Genomic DNA, 20,755 nt, shown 5'->3' on the forward strand with positions numbered 1-20,755 from the left:
GAGCGCTGCTAAAAGTAGTGGCCCACAAGCTTCTACCTCCCATTTATTATGGTATGATAGTGTTCAGAGGCAGAATGGCTAAATGGCTTGACAGAGCCCAAATTACCTGCTACAGGAACTTTTTCACTCTACCAAATTGCTCAACACATGTGCAAGTACGCCTAGTGTTCAACCCAGACTCACAACAGCTAATGCTAAATGCAAGGTATTTTGTTTACCGCCGGTAATTAAAGCAGGCACCCTACAGTACACTAAAACACATCTTTAGGCCAGCTTAAAATGGGAGTGAAACAGACTGGCAAGGGTGCCTGGCTAAATCACTGAAAGATCTAGAAGCTGAAGACATATGGACCACTGACTTTCCTGCCGGACATATAGCAATACGTCCTGTTAAGCCAGCAAAAATTATATCCCAGGATCAGGACAGACAACATTTTAAGAGGAAAGCCCACAGCAGTTGAGCTCCCAGATTATATGTTCCAGGAGCACTGCCAATCTCTTTATTCCAATCGTTGGCCAATTTTTTTTTTTTTAACTTACTGAAATTAGAATTTGGCCTGATCCCACTAAAAGCTTACTGGTATGGAAGAAGAGACTGGGACAAGAGTAGGCTCTGTAGACGGTGCGTAGCGGACGATGAGTCTCTAATACACGTAACATGCATTCGCAAACTATTGATCCCATATAGAAGATTCTGGCTTCGTCCTCTTCTGTGGGCACAAAATATTTAAACGTGTGAGGAAGCAATGCTCAGCTGCCTGAAAGACAAGTCCTCGTAGCTATCAGTGCGCTTCCTGAAAATCTTGAGGATAGCCACTCAAATGTTATAAGCAGTGGAGAATCAGGCGTGTGAACGCATGCCAGGCAGTTAAGAACATCAACAGCCATGAAGGTAGAGGACAGATGCCAAGCATATTGAAGCAGTAGCACAAAGCACTTTCAGAAAAGGGGGAGTGCCTACCAGAATTCCGCAGCACTTCAGCACACACGAATTGCAACAAACGCCATCATGTAAAAAAGGAGTCTGGGAAGAAGGAAGGCTCGGGACTAAGTCTATAATGAATTTAAATCCCCGCCAATAAACGGTTCACGAGTATCTAAGATCATGCATTAAAGGGGAGCATGAGAGGAACTGTTGATATCAACAACTTGTTTATGGCCTTGCAGCTCCCTCTGAGCCGAGGACTGAACATTTCATCACATTTTGCCAAACTGATTTTAATGCATTTGCATTGTAATGCTTTAAAATAATTGCTAAATAAATCCTTTCTGAATTCTGAATCCCCAAAAGAGCTGTTTACTTCAACTGCCATTATCTTGTAATGTTATTTGGTGAAGAACTGAAAGAAGACCTACTTCATTTCTGAAGAATCTAAAACATACACAACTTTTCCGATATAGGCACACATAATTTGACAAGGGAAGAAAGGCTTTTGACAAGAGCAAAAACTGAATACCCAATTTTTCTTTCAACAAATCTCATTTTGTTATGTTATGTTATGTTATGCAGGGGTTTTGTATAGCGTGCGGCTACTCGGAAGAGTGTCCCGACGCTTTGGATTGCACACTAATCTCACAACACAACAGGGAAAATAAGAAACAGAGATAAAAGAAACCTAAGAGGGACCGAAACTAAGAGGAAAAGAGCCAGGTTTTAAGCCCTTTCCGAAAGGCCAACAAATTAGGAATGCTGCGCAGGGATACAGGCAGTTTATTCCATAACTGAGGCGCTAGTAGTTTAAAGGAGCGGCCTCCGATGCGGGCTCTCTTCACACGAGGAACCGCCGCAAGAAACAGGGCTTCAGACCTGAGCGACCTGGCAGGCAAATAAAAGGCCAGCCTCATTTTCAGCCTCATTCTTCCTTTTGTCAATCCTCTGAGGGAAAAGGGGTCCCAAACCAGCATTTCTGACTACAACAGGTATTTACTGGGAGTCAGGTTCTGTAGGAGGTCACCTGAGTTCCTTTCTCAAACTGTGGGTCACCAGGATTTTGGGCAAATGGGTCTTGCGGGTGGTTTCTTTGGGATGCAGAATGGTTTTCTCTCCAATTCCTTTACAGTCTAGGTTTGTTCCCACTTCCCATCCCTTATAAATGATCACGAGGAAGCCATTGTTGGACGCTATTATTGCCTTGGTCCAAAAGAAAGAAATAGTGCCACACCCTCCGAAAGAGTGAACAACCAGCTGGTACTCAAGAGTGTTTCTGGTTCAGAAATCATTTGGAAATTTTCGAATGATTATTAACTTTAAGGAACCCAACAATTTTATTCCTAGTTTCATGTCAAAATTAGCTCAGTACAACTGGTTATTCATTTGATAACTTAAGGAGACGTTTTTACATAGATAGACTTGCTTAATGCTTACCTGAACATTCCAATCGCATTGTCGTTCAAACAGAATCTCAACATTTTTGTGGGATTTGGCAGTTTCATGTCCTTCCTTTCGGTTTAAAAACGGCTCCATCTATATCCACAAAAGTGTTCGCACCTGTGATTGTTCTTTTTCGGAAAAAAGGGATACAGTTTTATCCATATTAAGCATGGGCGAATTTTGCGAATCTGGCGTTCGCGAATTTGCATATTTGCGAACTCGCAATCCGCAAAATCCGCGAATTCTCGCGAATTTGCAGATTTTTTTTGTTTTCGCAAGGGTTTCTGCCAGTTCGCGAGGGTTTTGTACCAGTTCGCAATTGCGAACTTACTTGTCGGCTCGCAACGGTCGCGACTATGTTGTTTCTACGTCTGGTTCATCATCACAGGTTCACAGCACCCTCTGTTTCACCACTGCCACCCTGTTTCACCCATGCCACCCTCTGGTACATCAATGCCACCCTCTGGTTCATCACTGTAGATTATGGGGGGGGGAAGCAAGCCCACCTGCCCTGCTTCAACTGACATGAATTAATTTGGGGTTGATTTATTAATGTGTCACTGTTTTAAAATTCCAGTCTGGCACCTGCTTCCTTATCTGTAATTTGCTTTCTGTTGCAGTGCAATTTTTTTTTCCAGGACCTTTGTGGCCTACTTGTAGCTATTCTATGAGCCTGCTGTGAGGGTCAGAGCAGGGTCATAGAATTGTTGCAACTAGCAACTGAACTCTGGAGGGGCCCCAGTCAGGAAGCACTACAGGGAATGGTTACTAATGATGAGTTTGAACTTTTGCACCTGCTGAGTGCTTTCAGTTTTGCAAAACTCGTTTTTCTGCAGAACAGCAACTGTAATGCCCCAAACAAACATAGGCAACTGAACTCTGGAGGGGCCCCTCAGGAAGTACTACAGGGAATGGTTACTAATGATGAGTGAACTTTTGCACCTGCTGAGTGCTTTTAGTTTTGCAAAACTCGTTTTTCTGCAGAACAGCAACTGTAATGCCCCAAACAAACTTACTTGTGAAAGTTGATTTCTAATCCAAAAGTGATCCAAAAAAAGTCAAAAGGCCTCAAATCCAAAAAAGTGCAGGCAAATGTCAACCTGAGGAGTTATTCTGATAAAAATCATCATTTTCAGAAGGTCTATGCTGCTTGCTAGTGGATTTCTTGTGCAGAATTGCAAATTTTGTAATTTCGCGAGTGCGAGATTGTTGCTGCCCGCCGCACCTACATGTTCGCAATTGCGAACTCTCGCGATGCGTCGCCAAACTCCCGCGGGATCCCGCAGCAAGATCCAAAATGGCGCAGCACTCGCAAAATATCGAGAAAAACAACTCGGCAAACACTGAATGACGGTAAGTGAACGCCGCACGCCGCAATATTGTATCACCAAGAAAAAAAATCTGCTGCGTGCGAATTTGTGGATTTTCGGTAAATTCGCGAGAGTTCGCGGATTGCGAATTTACCGAAAATCCGCAAAATTCGCGAGCGGAACGGATTTTCCGCCCATGCTTAATCCATATCTGAATGATCCATTGGTTGAAGCTTATTCTCCATCTCAAGCATTGAGCCATACCTAGGAAAATGGCCAAGATTTGAAACAATCAGGACTTTTGATCAACCAGAAGAAATTCCTTCTTGTTCCATCTCAGACTCAGAATTATATAGGGATCAATTTCATAATGGATCCGTAGAAAGTGTATCTACCTGCTGCGATGAGACTGAAGTTACTCAGCCATCTGGAACAGACCCTGAAAAAGCAGAGGGGTCCAGTGAGAGAATAGCTGAACATCAAGGGAAATATGATAACTATTATATGTCTTATTTTGGAATCCCTATATTTTTGGATATACAATCAGGAAGGGGAAAAGCCTTGTATCTTCTTATCCTCTTTCTTTCAGGTATCAACAGTGTTCATCATCAATTGGGTGCAATTTCACCTTGGACAACTAGTTCTTCACATTTTTCAACATGTGTCTCTGGACTCAGCAGATTATAAAATCTTTTGATTCTGGCTTCAATGAGGGATTCCACTTAAAGGTCATACAATCACATTCAGACTTCCATTGATGAGGTATGTAATATCAAAGGGATTGTCGTCTTTGCATTGTCTTCCTGAAAACATACTTCAATTTCTTCAGGATGGTTTTGAAAATACTGTATCTGTTTCAGTTCTGAGGCTCCAGTGGTCAGCTATCAAAGCTTTCAGGGCCCCTTGGGTTGGTGTTCCTTAGATTGAGGACCTAGTTCCCAGACTCTTTAACGATATTTATTTAATAAGACTTTTGTATCCACTTTGGGACATAGCTTTAGTCTAATCTTTTTAGCATAGTTCTCTCTTTGAACCTCTAGATGATGCTTCAGATGAATTTTTATTTTAACTCTAGAGGTCTTTTCTTTGGGTACTAATTTACTAATTTCATCCCTTCTAAAATACACTAAAATATACTTTTCCTTTTACGGAAACCAGGGAATTATACTCCCTGGCTCGCCAGAGAGTTCTTGTGCAGATACCTGTGTGTTCTGCATATATGCTATAAGAGCTGCCACAATTTATCTGAAAAGAACAGATGATTTTCAACAATCAGATAGCTTGTTTGTCAATTTTGGTATAACATAGAGTGACTGCAAGCCCTCTAAGACGACCTTGACAAGATGGATCAAATCTGTACTTTCTTCTGCCTAGAAACAGGCTGGAAAAGAATTGTTCCACACAGTGTAACGGTTTATTGAGGTATGGTTGCCTCATGAGCAGAATGGGCTGGAGTTTCAATTTCAGATACTTTTTCTGCTACTACATGAACTTTTTTGACCACATTTATTTCCCATTACATGCTTAATATAGCTCAGAAAAAGGAGCTAAGTCTTGATTCTGATATCCTTTGTAAAGCTCTGGGACGCCTATGGGTAGCCATGCACCCTATAAGTGCCTCTCTAAGATAAAGCATCCTGTCATAGCCCGTTATAAGTGTTTGATTTGTCAAATGTAGTTCTGTTTTCATTATACACTGGTGTATTTTTAGGTCGAGACCTGCGTAGGCTGCACTTGTGCAGTCGCAGGGAGAGATCTTATATTTACAGTGTGGGGGCTTGAACCCGCCCCTCTTCTCCATTGGCTGGCTTCCTAAACGGAGGCCAGCCATTGGAGGAGAGGGGCATCACTCCGTTCAAGACCCGTCTTTTTGGGATTCGGGGTGCGTTTTTAACTTTCTTTCTAATTTCTTTCTCTCTTCTTCCCATTGGCTGGAATTTTACCTTCCAGCCAATGGGAAGAGGAGAGAAAGAAAAACACGCCCCCGAATCCCAAAATGACGCTGCTTTTCTCCGAGGCATTTCTGCATCGCCTCGGAGAAATGTGGTGGTGTCATGGCAGAGCTCGCTTGTTCAGATTAAAATGTCGGACACAGTTTCTTTTTGTTTAAATGGCTCTTCCTTTTGTAATTATTCCTTACACGATTTCCTTATTTTAATCTGGTCAGTCATATCTTAATTTGTAAAATGTAAGGATTTCTTTCATTCGCAGACATCCTAGCCTAAAATTGCTATTCTGCTTCTTTCTCCTTTGGGCTGTGGGAAACAAGAGCGTATCTCTTGCGTTGACTGCCTGCGTGTAGACTAGATACTGGGTGCATCTTAAATTAATAGTACTGGGGCTAGATAGGCCCTGTAATTCTCATATCTAATCTCCGCTTGACGGTCAGAACAAGTAGGCAACTGTGAAGTGCGATAAAGTCTATTAAATAGCAGGACGAGGTGGAAAGAAGGCACGTGCTACTCATTGGGTTGGGGCTGTTTTTTGCTGAACTTGGCATCCGTCTGAAACATTGCAGTTTGCGGTAACTAATGGAACTGCATTTAGAGCTCGCTATTGTCAGGCCATGAATGAAGGTAATCTCAGAGCTGGGTATTAAACAGCAGAAAATATCTGCTCTGGAGTCCTATTGAAGGAGCTGCAAGTTTCTTTTCTGCATTTAAATAAGTGCAGATTAGTTTGAAGTGTGTTGCTGTACGCTAGCAATCCCTTCTCGCTTTCAGTTAATGGAATATGGCGTGCCAGCATCTTTTACACATCTGAAAGACCAGTCCTTGGAGAAGCATGCGAAGCTGGAAGACAAATGGCAGGAAACAGCGGGAAGTTCGTGCAACAGAAACATAGCTCGATCTTCTGTCTTATTTTCCACAGAAACAATGCCCCATTAGCTTGGGCTTTTGGTAGGGAGTTTGTCTGGGCATCGGATAGGTTCTCCTTGTTGCTCGGAAATGGGTTCATTCTGGCGTGTGCCCGGAGAACGCGGTGTTCCCTGCCCGACTGCACTCACTTCTCCGCATTAAAGAGGCTTTTCTAAAGAGGGGAGGGCCGCGCCCGCTCTCCCTGCTGCCAAATCCCAGAACCATGCAGCCTTTGTCGTCTTTCATCTAATTGAGTTGTCATGCTGGCTGTCGAATCGTGAGCTACCATTAAGTAGATACAGCCAGATTCATCAAAGACCCGTTTTGCGAGTCTTTAATAGCGATTCATAAGGAATCGCTATTACAGACTCGCAAAACGGGATTCATGTAGGAATCGCAAAATAAATTGCGATTCCTACACATTCCTTATTTGCGATTAGCTAATTGCTAATCGCAAATAAGGAATAACTCCCCATTCATTCCTATGGGCCTAAAGGATCATAGGAATGAATGGGGAGTATTCCTTATTTGCGATTAGCAATTAGCTAATCGCAAATGAGATAGAGATTTCAAGGGTGCCAGGGGTGTCCAAAGGACACCCTGTAGCACCCCTGAAATGCAAATTTAAACAGGTGTTGCGCACACACTTGTCCAAAGGACATGTGTGTGTGTAACATGCAACAGTAAATAATGCACTAACGTGCTTTTTACTATCTTTTCGCTATTTACCACGAAGTCAGACTTCGTGGTAAATAGCGACCAAATATTGTGAATTCGCAATTTAGAATTGGTTCACGAATTGCATTTAAGGAATCTCTAATTGAGATTCCTTAAATCCAATTCCTCGCAAATATGCGATTTCGCAAATAGCGATTTTTGCATTTGGGATGATGAATCCCAAATGCAAAAATCGCACTTGCAAAGGGCCAGATTCTCAGAATCTGGCCCTTTGCGAGCGCAATTTAGTTTCATGAATCGGGCTGATTGACTTGCACACTGGTTAGCGACTTTCACAGTCGGGGTGTTTTGTTCTGTGGCTTTGGATTAGGCTGGCTGTCTCAAAAATGTTGATGCATTATTGAAAACGCCACAGAGGAATGTTTCTAAATGTAATTATTTTTTTTAAAAATTGGCAGATCGATAAGTCAGAGTATGTCGACATTTTGAAGTGAAAGGGGACTGCACTCATGACTTGGCCGGATGAGGTAACACTGAGTTAAAGTAAAAGTGCTCGCTTTAAGTGGCGGCAGTGACAGGGCTTAAGTTACTTGAACTCTTGCATGTTAGGAGTTGCCATTCTGGTGTGTCTGCCTGCGATAGAGCGGTCTGTTTGGAAAGCACGGACGGAAATCCGTGGTTGTCCAAAACCTCGCCTGGATGGTTATTCGAGGGAATTAAGGCCCACATGCATCATTGTGTCATTTTGCATTTCTTAATTTGCGAAAAATAAGGAATCGCAAATTAAGAAGTGCAAAATGCTATGCATCATTTTTTTCGGTATTTCTTTGTGATTCGGTAAAAATCGCAATTTTTACCGAATCCCAAAGAAATACCGAATTCTTAAGTTAATTTTCGCAATTCCCATTGATTCCTATGGGCCAAAAGGCCCATAGGAGTCAATGCAAATTGCGAGTGGCACTTAGAAAATTTCATGGGTGCAGGGGGGGGTCCAAAGGACCCCCCCATGCACCCCTGAAATGTATTTTTCACATCATGTTGCACACACACATGTCCTAAGGACATGTGTGTCCGTAACATGAATGTTGAAAAAAAAGCATTTTCAACATTTTAAACACTTTTTCCAAATTTACCGAGTGGTTCAACCACTCGGTAAATTTGGCACCCTATTTGCGAATTTTCACTTTTTAAAATAATGATGCATTGCTTTTAAGAAATCGCACATCTGCGACTTCTTAAAAGCACCCGCAATTTTAGAATTCGCAAACATGTTACGAATTCTAAAATTGCTTCATGCATCCCAAAAAGCACTTTTGCATTCGCAAACGGCCGATTTTAAGGAATCGCACCGTTTGCGAATGAAAAAGTGCTTGATGCATGTGGGCCTAAATCACCAGTGGCAGCTCAGAGACGGCACTGGAGGGCACAAATCGAAGCATGAAGTGCTAAGAGCAGAGAAACCTGGAAAAAGTGATTCCTCCAACTCTCAAACCATCAATTTCTTTGTCGTGGTTCGGTTACAGAACAGTACGCGCTGTGCCTGAGGCTGTTTAGCAGAACGAAAGAAAAGAGAGTTTCTTCGTTTAGTGTGTCAAGCGGAGACCTGCACCTCGGAGCCGGCAGCCTTTGCCTCTGGGGGTGTGAAGTTGGTCCACAATATGCCAGTGTCTTTTATATCACCTGCACGGAAGTCTTGCAGATTCATAAAACCACACACAGTCGTAAAAGGTCTCATTGTATCCACTTCAGAAGGAAGACAGAATAATCTAGTCAAGGGAGATACAAAGCTAATTCCACTGTGCACAGATCTCCACAGCAGGAGCGCAAACCTGCGGAGCTGTCTAGTCAGCTAGAAGACAATGCAGCCCCTGTCCCCTCCCATTTCGAATGGGGCAGAACAGGAGTGTTTGTAAGGATAAGTAAAGGTGCCAGGGGAAAGGAGGGTGGTGGTGGTGGAGCGGGGGTGGGGGCGAGGGGGGCAGGGGGGAGCAGTGGAGAGAGGGGCAGGCACTTTATGGTATCACAGCGCCCTCCGTCCTTGTTACTGACGAGCGACATCAGAAGATAAAGCTCTCTCTGCCCACCTCCTGCATTGTGGTGTGTGTGTGTGTGGGGGGGGGGGGGTGATTGCGAGATACATCCCAACTCCTGCCTTTAAACAGAAATAAATTGCATTTCCCAACAGTAATAATGTCCCAGATATCAGCGTCATCAGAACAGAGTAACAATTACCAATCTCAAGTGTTCTCATTTCATTGACCTGAGAAGGCTGAAAGGCAGAGTCTGCTTCGAACCATTGAGGTTACAAATGACAACCATAGGCGCGTGCACTGCCCTTGAGGTATATAGTTCCTAAAACTTCTTACTAGATGTCTAAGGGGCCTGAGAGCTCATAGCGCCTACCAGCACTACGTTTGGTATTTTCAGTGCGCTGTGTTCCATGGGCAAACCTAGAGCAAATGAGAAAAAGTATTTCAGCACTGGAATACGGCTTGTTGTGAACTCCCCACTGTCACCCTCACCTCCCCATACACACAATATTACCTCCGTAAACATTCTTGGTAGCCGAAAGTCGGTTCCAATGCCAGGAACAGTTTCATTTCTAACAGACAGGCTCAGTTTCAGAGTGAGTGCTGTGAAACAAACCATTACTATAGACATGTCACATGTGCTTGTAAGTTAAAGGTTCTATAAATACTGGTTGTTTTTGATTACCATTACTCCAAACCAATCACAAAAACTATCTCAGAATCGGAAGGCTGCTCCTCGAGGGTCTGCTGTGAGCCAAACCAGAATGTACAAGATCAAAGCAGTGGGGGCTTAGCCTACCGAGCTATCTTACACACGCTGAGGTTTATTTAAAGTCCATTGCCCCGAACTCCCGCACTGTTGTCTTTTCAGCTGCACATTTCTCAGGTCCAAGTTCTTAATTACAACTGTGAAGCTGATTCTGTTTCCAATGCAATCCCCTAAGCCTCCCCCACTCAAGGGTGTATCTTTCATTAGTACAGCATGTACAGTAGCACCGGGACTCATTCATTCGCTACCAGTTCATTAACCATAACATCGCAGATGAGGCTTCTCTAATATTAAAGAAATTAGAAATATGGCTTGTCACTCGTCGCTAAAGGCACTGTCTCAAAGAGGGCTATATAATCATCCTTCACACATGCAGAATAATTGTAAAGCCATGAAGCAAGTGTGTGTGTGTGTGTGTGTGATCACATCGCAACCAAATCTTTTACTAAGATTTGATAGTGTTGTATTGCATGTACATCAGATCATATGACGTTAACTGACTCAAACAATGTAAAAAAATAGCAGATAAATGGAGTTAAGGAGCTGGGTCAACAAAACAGAAAGGTCTGCAGTGTCTTTATAAAGGAAAGATGAGATGTGATAGACGTACCTTGGAAAGACAGTCCCACCTCCTAGGTAGGAGAGACCCAGTTTTGTGTGTGTGGGGGGGGGGCTCTGTGTGTGTGTGTCACTGTGTGTGTGTGGGGGGCTCTGTGTGTGTGTGGGGCTCTGTGTGTGGGGGGGGCTCTGTGTTTGTGTGTGGCATTTGCAAGAGATTAAGCTATTGGCATTGTAAATGACAATGCCATTTATTTATCTGTTTTCAAAACCAACACATAAATGAAAATGTTGTCATTTATAATGCCAATAGCTCTAACGTTTGCAAAGGCGAGACCGTTGCATTGTAAATGCTTGTTATTAAAGGTTTTGTAGTCACTGCTTCTGGTGGTATATTCTTAGTCCATGTCATTGCTAAGAAGGTCCTTGCTTGGGCATATCCTTGTAAAGTAAGGAATGGGACGAGGAAGTGGATGAGAATGTAATGTTTGCATTACTTACCAGTAATCTTCATTACTCTGATTCTCTCTTCTTCATCCAAGGACTTACAAACCACCCTCCCTTCCCTTCCTCTAGGTCGTCTTACCACCTTGTTGATGAGGTACTTTACAAAGGCTCAGAAGGAGGGTTGGGTGTGAGGGAGGCTAATGGGGATTGCTCAAGGGTCAATCTCATAGAAACAGAAAAGGAAGATTGTGAGAAGTGGAGCAGCATGAGGTAAATCTCATAATGTAATTGCTGGGATGAGTAATAGAGAATAGGAGTAATGAAGATTACTTAAGTAATCCAAAAATTACTAAGTGAGGTGGTTCCACCGTCCACACAGCACTTCTCTCAAGCATTCCATGCCATAAGTATTTTTTCAAATACTTCAAAAGAGTGTAAAACTCCTCCTCCCTATGTGACAACTTGTATTTAACAAGCAAATGATATTGGAGGTGCCCGGTAATAGGAGGAAGGTTGGGTTATGGACTGGGACACTGATCACTTCAATCAGGGTAATAAATGTATTCAGTGTGGACCATGTGGCTGCTGTGCAGATTTCTGATGAGATAAAAACTAATCTTGCTGAGCAGCCAGATTGTCTGTTTAACCTATCTACTTAGAACTGTTGTCGTCATTTCCTCATCCTTATTTGCAGCTCCATGCAAGACAAGCAGTGCATCTGAGACTCAAAACTTTTTAGATCTTTGCAGATAAATGAGTACAGCTCATTTATCATCAAAAGAAGAAGAGATACCGTTTTTTCTTGTACCACCGGTAAAATGATCACTTGTTTCTAATGGCATTATTTATGAATCTTTGGTGTGAATTTAGGATACAACCTCAGTACAACAAATTATTACCAATGACCCAGATCTACTCTTCTGATGTTCATGCCACCAGAACGCCTACTTTTGAGGAAATCTAAGCAATATCTGCCATGTCTAATGGCTCAAAAGGTTCCTTCTGCAAACCGTTCAAAGCAACCAATAGATCACAATTAGCTATTGGAGTTGAAATCATTATTTTCTTCATTCTGGAGCTTTTTTATAAACTAGAAGCCAGTGGAATTACTTTCAAAATGTCACCCAAGACTGCCTGAAACACCTAACTGTGACCCATTGTGCGGAGGAAGTACATGGTGCTAAACCTAACCCATCCCCTAAAAATCCAGCATTTTTAACTGGTCATATGATTCTGCCTCCAGCCCCTTAGCTTGACATTGTTTTTCAAAATGTACCCAGTGTTGAAAATATACTGAGGCTGAAATGCCAGAAACCGGTCCCCGAAGAGGCTGAAATGCCAGAAACCGGTCCCCGAAGAGGCTGAAATGCCAGAAACCGGTCCCCGGTAGCTTGTCTCCTTTCTGGTAAAGAATTGGCTTGGTAGTTTAGTCTGCCCTGTTCCCATGATGCACTGGGCCAGGGACAGACTGATTTGCATACAGCCAGGTTCTGAGCTGGGATGGGGCAGTGAGATAAATAACGGTGATGGATCAAGCCCTGATCTTTGGACTGGGTAAGAGTGGTCTGCTCAATTCAGACACTCTGTTCATCACCACCCCCTTTTGTAAATCGAAAATATACTGAGAGCATGGAGGGTTTCTTTGAAGCTTTAATGTCACTGCAACCTATCTTGAACACCATAGATGTTGTGAGGCAATCCTCTCCATGTTCATGCCGTGAGATCTAAGGTCACTAGCTGTTTCCGTTGACAGCACTCGAAAATGATCAAAAGGAATGTGATAATATTGCTAACTGCTTGAGGGCTGGAAATCATGGATGACAGGGCCACAATGGGGCTATTCGAATTACTTCTACCCACTTTTCCCGAATGTCTTTCGTAGAATAGAAATTAGGGGTTAAGGAATACTATAGACCTCTTGGCCATGGAATCGATAATGTGTCCACTGCCCAGGCCTCTTGTCACAACATTTCTGAGCAAAATGTAGGAAGTAAAGCATTGTTCAGTGATGCAAACTAATCCAACGTTGGTCTGCCAAACAATTATCCTATCTTCTGAAACATGAATAGACTGAGGTGATCAAATACTGCATACTTTTGGTAAGGTGCAACAGAGTATGTCTGTGTGACTGTTCTCTATTCCAGGAGTATGCGTATACATGGCCCTTCTGATAGTTGATAACACATGTGAGACATTCAAGGCAAGTACATGCTTTTTTTCCACTGGAATTTGCTGTTAAAAAAAGAAGAAGCGTACATGAGCCAATCATCAAGGTAGGGAAACATTTGAATACCTTGTAATTGTAAATGTGACAAATGGTGCACGTTTCTTTGTAACCACTCTAGGTGAGGAAGAGAGGTCGAATGGTAAGGCTCCGAACTGATGATGACGGTTCTCTATTGTAAACCTGAGGTATTGCAGAGGTTCCTGTAAAATTGGAATATGGAACTATGCATCCTAATAGTCTAGTTTTGTGAGAAAGGTCCCTTCTGGCATCAGACTGATTATGGACCACAAGGTTACCAATCGGAAAGCTAGTTTGACTTTTTAAATTCCAATACACGTCTGTATTTTGAATAAAGCATTGAACCAGAAAACATTTCTATTTCTAGAAGTGAAGCTTGTATTCCGTTCTCCATGGCATTCTTGTTTACTTTTGGCCAGGGTATTGAAGTAGTAAATATCAGTTGTATTGCAAAGTCTACAGACTAGCCATTTTTTTACAACCTTTAACAACCATTTGTCTCTCATTCGTGCTTGCCATTGTAGATGAAAAGAAATCGAACCATCCTCCCACTGTGTTGTCCATATAATCAGGATTGGAATTTTGTGTGGATTGCCGGGCTGTGACTGGGCCTTAACAGACACCATGGCCCCCTGGTCTTGGGCCCTGGCACGTTAAGGTTGCTTTGCTTCATGATTTTACTGGCTGATCTTTTTTTTGGAAAAATGACCTTCGTCCTTCCTGTAGGTTCCCTAAGGGGATGCAGCATCTTATTTTTCTCAGTTGATTTCTGTACCTTGTAATTCAACTACATACAAAAGAGCTTCAGCCTCAAAAAAGGAAGATGAATTAAAGATCTCTGAGTTTGGTCAGTCTTCCACAGTTTCAGCTATAACAGCCCTTGTACGGCTACTGAAGATCCTGTAGCTGCTGAAGCTGCCCTCAGTGAATCAAACCTGGTATCGAACAAGAATTGGGCTAATATTTCCATCCTGCCTTGAAAGTTTGTTGGGTCATTTACATTTTCCATGCAGTTATACAAGATTTGAAAGTCTTTTAATAAGGCTTACAAAGTATAAGCCACATATATACTAGCACTTAGGGAAAATGTGATGTGGAATAAACCCGTTTAAAGGCACCTTCCACTTTCCTTTTAGCTGCATCGCGCAGCGGTGCTTCTTTCCAATTCCAAAGAGGCGGAGGAAGCCATACTGGACAGAATAGCATCTACCTTGGGGAATTGCTGAAAATCTTCCTCAAATTCTTATATTAATATACCTTTCAGATAGGAACCTTGGGAAAATTGTCTTATCAATGTCCTTCCCCTCTTTGAGTACCATGTTTTGAACAACCTCATGAAATAAAAGGCTGTCTGTATGAGTAGCAGATTAATGAGCAAAACAAAATCTCTTCATCTTGTTGGGCTTTCATTAGAATGTCAACACTCCCTTATATGAGAGACAACATTTCCTAAAGGCTGCCCACCCATTTTCCTTTAGGACTGTCCTACTGGTCCTCATCCAGTCACTGCCCAGTTTCTGCATCTTTTCAGGTGGTTCTATCATGGCAGCATTCATTGCCTCCTTTATCAGTGCTTAACTGTGCTTTTGATATTAAACCTACTACTTTCACCTCAGTCTCAGTATCTTGTTTTGCTTTCCAGGGATCTTTCTATACTCTATCTTAAAACAGTTGCCATTCTTACCGAAATCCTTAGTAGCCAACTCTAATCGAGCAAGATGAGAGCTGACTCTAAAAGTCTTTCAGTTCTCGGCCTAATTTCTTGTACAGATGTCCTGAAAGCACTGCATAAAACCTGGAGCTCCGACCTGTCAGCGGCTTCCATACTACGTGACCACATACCCCGAGCTCCTTGGCCCCACTCAGCAGATGAGCTGAGAGAGCATGTGCCATCACCGCACCTTTCTTACTGTCGGCTCAGCACGGACGCATGAGTAACAAGCTGTAACATGCAAGAAAACTACCTGAAACGCTTGAAAAGGCATCTGTGATAGAAAACCATGAGGTCGCTGTACAGGGAGGAGGGGCTTTATATGCGTTAGAAGAATAAGAAAAAAGACTTCATTCATGGAATGCTTATGAAAGGGGATGACTGGAGGGTGGAGTTGCCTTGCTTGGTGATGACTGGGACGAGGAGCACTGCCAAAGGGATAAGGAAGCAGTTTAGTCAAGGTTAAAGGTTTATTACCATTTGCAAACCATGATGTTTGCTCTATAATACATGGAAACAGCATAATGAAATCAACATGTTTCATTCATAATAATTGCTGCTAAAAAAAAGAAAAAAGAAAGAAAAAAGATTCAGACAATTGATTGAATAGAACTCAGAAATAAGATAACACACATGTCGATTAATAATGTAGCATGTGCCTACCTCGCACTCACTGGTGAAACAAAAATAAAGAGGCCGTTACAAAGTTCCTCCAAAATGTCCTCTGCTTTTAGATCAGTGCAAATTTTCACATTATGGATAAATAATTTGCCATGGAATTGTCACACGCAACATTTCTTATTTTCCACACCAGAACCACTCCAGAAGGCTGTTATAGCGAGGATGTTAATTTGCTGTTGTGGTATTTTTACAAAAATGCATTGTATAAGTGGTTGGAGGCCAACAATAATCTAATCATGAGGTTTTTAAAGAGCGATAGGGCTGAGTTACATGGAAGATAATAACAAGTGAAAGCAGGGACCTCTCTTCACAGTTCAGAAGTGAGTTTATTGTTTGTAGCATAGACAGACAGAGAGAACACTCACAAACAGAGAAAACAACAACACCTGCTGCTTCCTCTTTTTGTAGAGTAAGTGTTAGAACTGCCGTCATTTCCCTCCTTCCCTTTCCACCCTTCCCTCTTCCCTCTTACTCCTCTCCGACCTGGAACCTGAACACCCTTAAGGACATTTATCCTGTGAACTTTCCCTCGACCGCGGAGACCTTGCTACATGACCGATGACCGGTGGAGCTACACTGATAGCTATAGGGGAGTTGGGCTGTGGATTCCCTCCTCGGCCGTCACCTACCCAGCCGGACATTGGGCAGACCTTCCTTCGTCTCTCCTGCCGTTATCTACCTCCTTCCCCCTTACCCCTATCTGCCCAATTTTATCCTTCCTCCATACTCCTTTATTGTGTTTTTGTTTAACCAATGTAAACTGCAACTGTTTTTAGTTGTGTAATAATGTGTTTCCTAATGTAAAGCGCTCTGATACCCACGGGTCTAGCCAGCGCTATATAAAACTCTTTAAATAAAAGAAATAAAAACAAATGAAATTCTAAAGGTTTATGTAAAAATAGTGGCAAGAAGAAGAAATGGCTAACTGTGGGTATCTGGATGTGCTAGACCAGGACCAAGTCACAAATTCAGGCTGACTGCGATAATGTGCAAGTCAGATAGAGGTACCAGTTTAGTCCAACTGAAAAGGTTACATACTCAAAGTCCGATATGCAGAGTTCAAAACTTCAGACTTTAACAGAAGGAATTCAACTGATGCCAGCCAAGACTACAGAACCTAGGGAAGTACATCTTGGGATCAGAAATTCCTTCCAGTAGAGGCCAGCAGGCAACATGTTCATGCAGTACGTTTTAATTTCTGTTTTGCAGCTTTGATAAAGTTATTCAGACCGAACAAGAGTAGAATGCGTTTTTACATATTTGAGGAAGAATAAAACATTAATTGTTCCTTTGAAAAGGTTTTTGTATACATTCCTACACTACATCTATTCTTAATAGAGATATGAACTGTTTAGCATGCTCCACAAATCCTTATCAAAATGCAAGCTGCAGGTCCAGTTGCAAGCATAGGCAGGGCAAGTTGCAGCAGGTCAGCTGGGCAGTTGCAGGGAGGCCTGTGGAGCTTGTTGTGCCCCTGTAGCTCAGAACAGGATGTCAGTCAACTGACCCTTGGAGTTTTTCTGGTAGTCCTGGCTTCAGGAGATGCTCCTTTCTCCTTCAAGCAGCAGCTCAGGCATCAAGTAGCAGGTCAGTAATCTGAAGAATAAGGCAGGCCTCAAGCAGCAGGGCAGTCCTCTAAAGTACAAGGCTGTCCTTCTGTAGTCTTCCGCAGGTCCAGGAGTGTATTGAAGAGTGGGTCTGAGGGTCCACTATTTTAACCTGATGCCAGCTTTGAAGTGGAAGAAAAGTCTAGAGTCCACCTACCCACAAATGATTTTGAAATATCCTTCCTTCCTGCCCAGGTTCCAAGCTGTCTGGGGTGACAAAGGCCCGGTGTCAAATTCTTTGCAAATGAGATGAGGCAGCTCCTTTGAAATGAAGTGAGGTAGGGAACAGCTCCTCCTTCCATTTTGACAGGATGGCCCTCTCCCAGTGCCACTAAGTTCTCATTGTTCACTGTCTGGGTCCAATACATATTCCTGATGGGGGAGTAATTAACAGGCCCAGGTAGCTAAAAACTCCTATCGGGCTTCAGAAAGTTTAGGGCATGAACATCGACGACTCCATCAGTGTGAACCATGCACACCACCTGAGGAGTAGGACTCACGCCTAGCTCCCGCATCGCCTAGAAGCGGTCGCCCAGGTCACCTTGTGACGGAGCAGCGAGTACGAAGCTGTTCGCCAGCGGATGCTGTGATCACTTCTATTGGGAAATACAATTCCACTTCGGATTCTCACCTGCCTACCTTTGATTGAGTTCTTAACATTATTGGACTAAGAACCTTTCCGGTCCTGAGGAGAACCCCCACTAAATTGAAAGGGGTTTGAAACGCGTCGACCATTTTTCTGTCCCGCATCTCGTCACCATTTTCATTTTGGAACAGTGATGACATTGATTTGGTTTCATAAGACATTTTGTGACAATTACAACTACTAGATCACAAAAAAACATGAAAAGTAACATTTTCCACGGATTTAACGACCGGTGCTCGGACGCATTGTTTCTTTATTTACTGTTTTTGTGAATGCTTTGTGTATGAATGTATGGCCAAGTGTGTTTGAAATTGTGTATTCATCTGTTTGTACATTTTGTATATAATATCAATTGTATTTTGTATTTTGTATTTTCCATGCACGACGAATAGTGTGCGTAAAAAGAAAAAAAGTTTTGGTTAACAAAATAGAATAAATTTGTTTACGGTTAAAGAAGTACAGGTTGTTTTTGCTTTAATCAAAGCAGCTTTCGTTGAAATTTACCACCCAGTATTGGCTCTTGTGTTGTTTAATAACTTTCTAAAAGTGGCATTTTCAGAATTGTAATCTAAAATTTACTCTACCATTAAAGAAGATTACACGTTACAATTCATTTGAGTCTAAACAGGACATTTCTACCTCCTTCCAATCAAAATTTAGCACATATTAAATGTTATAAGGTAACCCAATCTTATCCTAAGGGAGAGGTAGGCATTACTGTAATAAAAAAACGAATGTCAGAGTTTTTCACGACCATTACATGTAAAATAAAAACATATGGCCAACTTTTTTTTTAAATAAAATGCACCCTGTCCTATCTGCTGTTTAAGGCCTACTTTATGGGAAGCTTATGAAGCTTATCTGTATTAAAAATGAAGGTTTAGGCCTGGGAAAGGGTTTATTTGGCAGGTCAGGTCTAATTGGTAGCTTAAAACTGCAAACAGGCTGCAATGGGAGGCCTGAGACATGTTTTTAAGGTGAACTTAATAAGGTGGTATGAAAAGTGCTGCAGGCCACTCGTAGCATTTAATTTACATGCCCAGGGTACATATAGAACCACTGTAATAGGGACTTATAAATAAATTAAATGTACCAATTGGGTGTCGGCCAAGGAGTGAGCACAAGCACTTTGGCACTGGTTAGCCGTGGCAAAGTGCACAGAAGCCTAAAAGTAAAGAAAAATAAAATGGGTTCAGTAAAGCGGAGGGGTGAAGGCAAAACGTTTTAGGGTAACTCTACGGAGAAGGCCAAGTTCAACAGGTAATATAAAGATTTGGTTTGGGGAGTAAAACATTTCTAACATGGTTCAACCAGGCACAAGAAAGTCAAAAGGAGCCAAAACAGTATCAAGCAAGACAATAAAGCTGAGGGAATCTAAATGCAACTCAGATTGAAGTCCTGCACAGAGGGCTAAAATTTTCTGTGAGTGAATCTTGTCATTTTATTGATTAAATACTGACTTGTATAAATGTATTAGGAAATTGAAACTCACTAAGTTATTTCATTAAAAGGAAAAATGCAGAACCAATATGGGAAGTAGGTTGTCACACTGTGTGTATAACTGCCGAGTTTATACTGTTTAGTGCCAAGACACCTCAGAGTAATTGTTTTCCCTTTATAAAACCCAAATCAAATCAAATCATATAACTGCATAGCCTGTGGTCCATTATCAATATATGAACTTTTAACCTAGCTATACTAGCCATCATTTGACATACCTGTGGTCTGTTATTAATTTCCAAAATCATACCTCTTCTACAGAATCTAAAAAATGGGGTGATATGAGAACCTTCCATATAGTACTTTCATCAGAATACAGCAACATTAAAGTTCATTCTAAAGTTTATTGACTATCATTCCAGGCTAGGTAAGCCTTGCTTATTATTTCCCCTTCTTTTTGTATTTCTAGAAGTTATGTACGTCAAACTTTAAAACGATTATACTGCAATTTGTTCCCCAGCATCCAAAATTTTCATTTGGTTAAAGATTCTTAAGATTCGAAATTTTCTTTTTACATGTGTCTTTTCATATTTATGTGCTCCTAACACGATACTCCAAGTACTTGCACCTCTCTGCAGCACACTTTTCACTTTCAACAACTGACCGGACTTCTGTCTTTTACCAAAGGCACATTCTGAGTGATTTACGTTGCATGGATTTTAGGGATCATTGGTGATATTCCAGTTTTTTAACCTTAAAATGAATATATAAAATGTTTGTCCACAACATGTGCAACATGTTCATGCAGCACGTTTTAATTTCTGTTTTGCAGCTTTTATAAAGTTGTTCAGACAGAACAAGAGTAGAATGCGTTTTTGCATATTTGATGAAGAATAAAACAACATTCATTGTTCCTTTGAAAAGGTTTTTGTATACATTCCTACACTACATCTATTCTTAATAGAGTTATGAACTATTTAGCTTGCTCCCCAAATCCTTATCAAAATGCAAGCTTCTAATGTGTACCGCAGCAGGTGATTACTTTTCAGTTTAGCACTCTGAATAATACTAGCTAGTGGATGTGTGATTTGGCAGTTTGTGGTTGCTTTCTTTATAACAGCTGTTCCATTTGAAGTATATATCAGATGCATAAGACTCTCCTGGATATTGGTTTGCACCTGATCCAGGAGAGAGGATGTACCCTTAAGGCTAGAGTGGTCGACCTCAAAGCTGGGGAACTGGGTTCGAGTCTCGGCAACAACGCTCAACATCCTGTGATTCTGGGCAATTCATTTAATCGTCCCGTGTCAACAAAAAAATGAGTGTGTCCAATGAAACGAAATTTGTCCTCATGTGCAGTGATCTGATACCTGATGTGTCGGGTCTAGTTTGCGCTATATAAAA

Source organism: Lissotriton vulgaris, chromosome 7, assembly GCF_964263255.1.
Source record: "Lissotriton vulgaris chromosome 7, aLisVul1.2, whole genome shotgun sequence".
Taxonomy (NCBI): Eukaryota; Metazoa; Chordata; class Amphibia; order Caudata; family Salamandridae; genus Lissotriton; species Lissotriton vulgaris.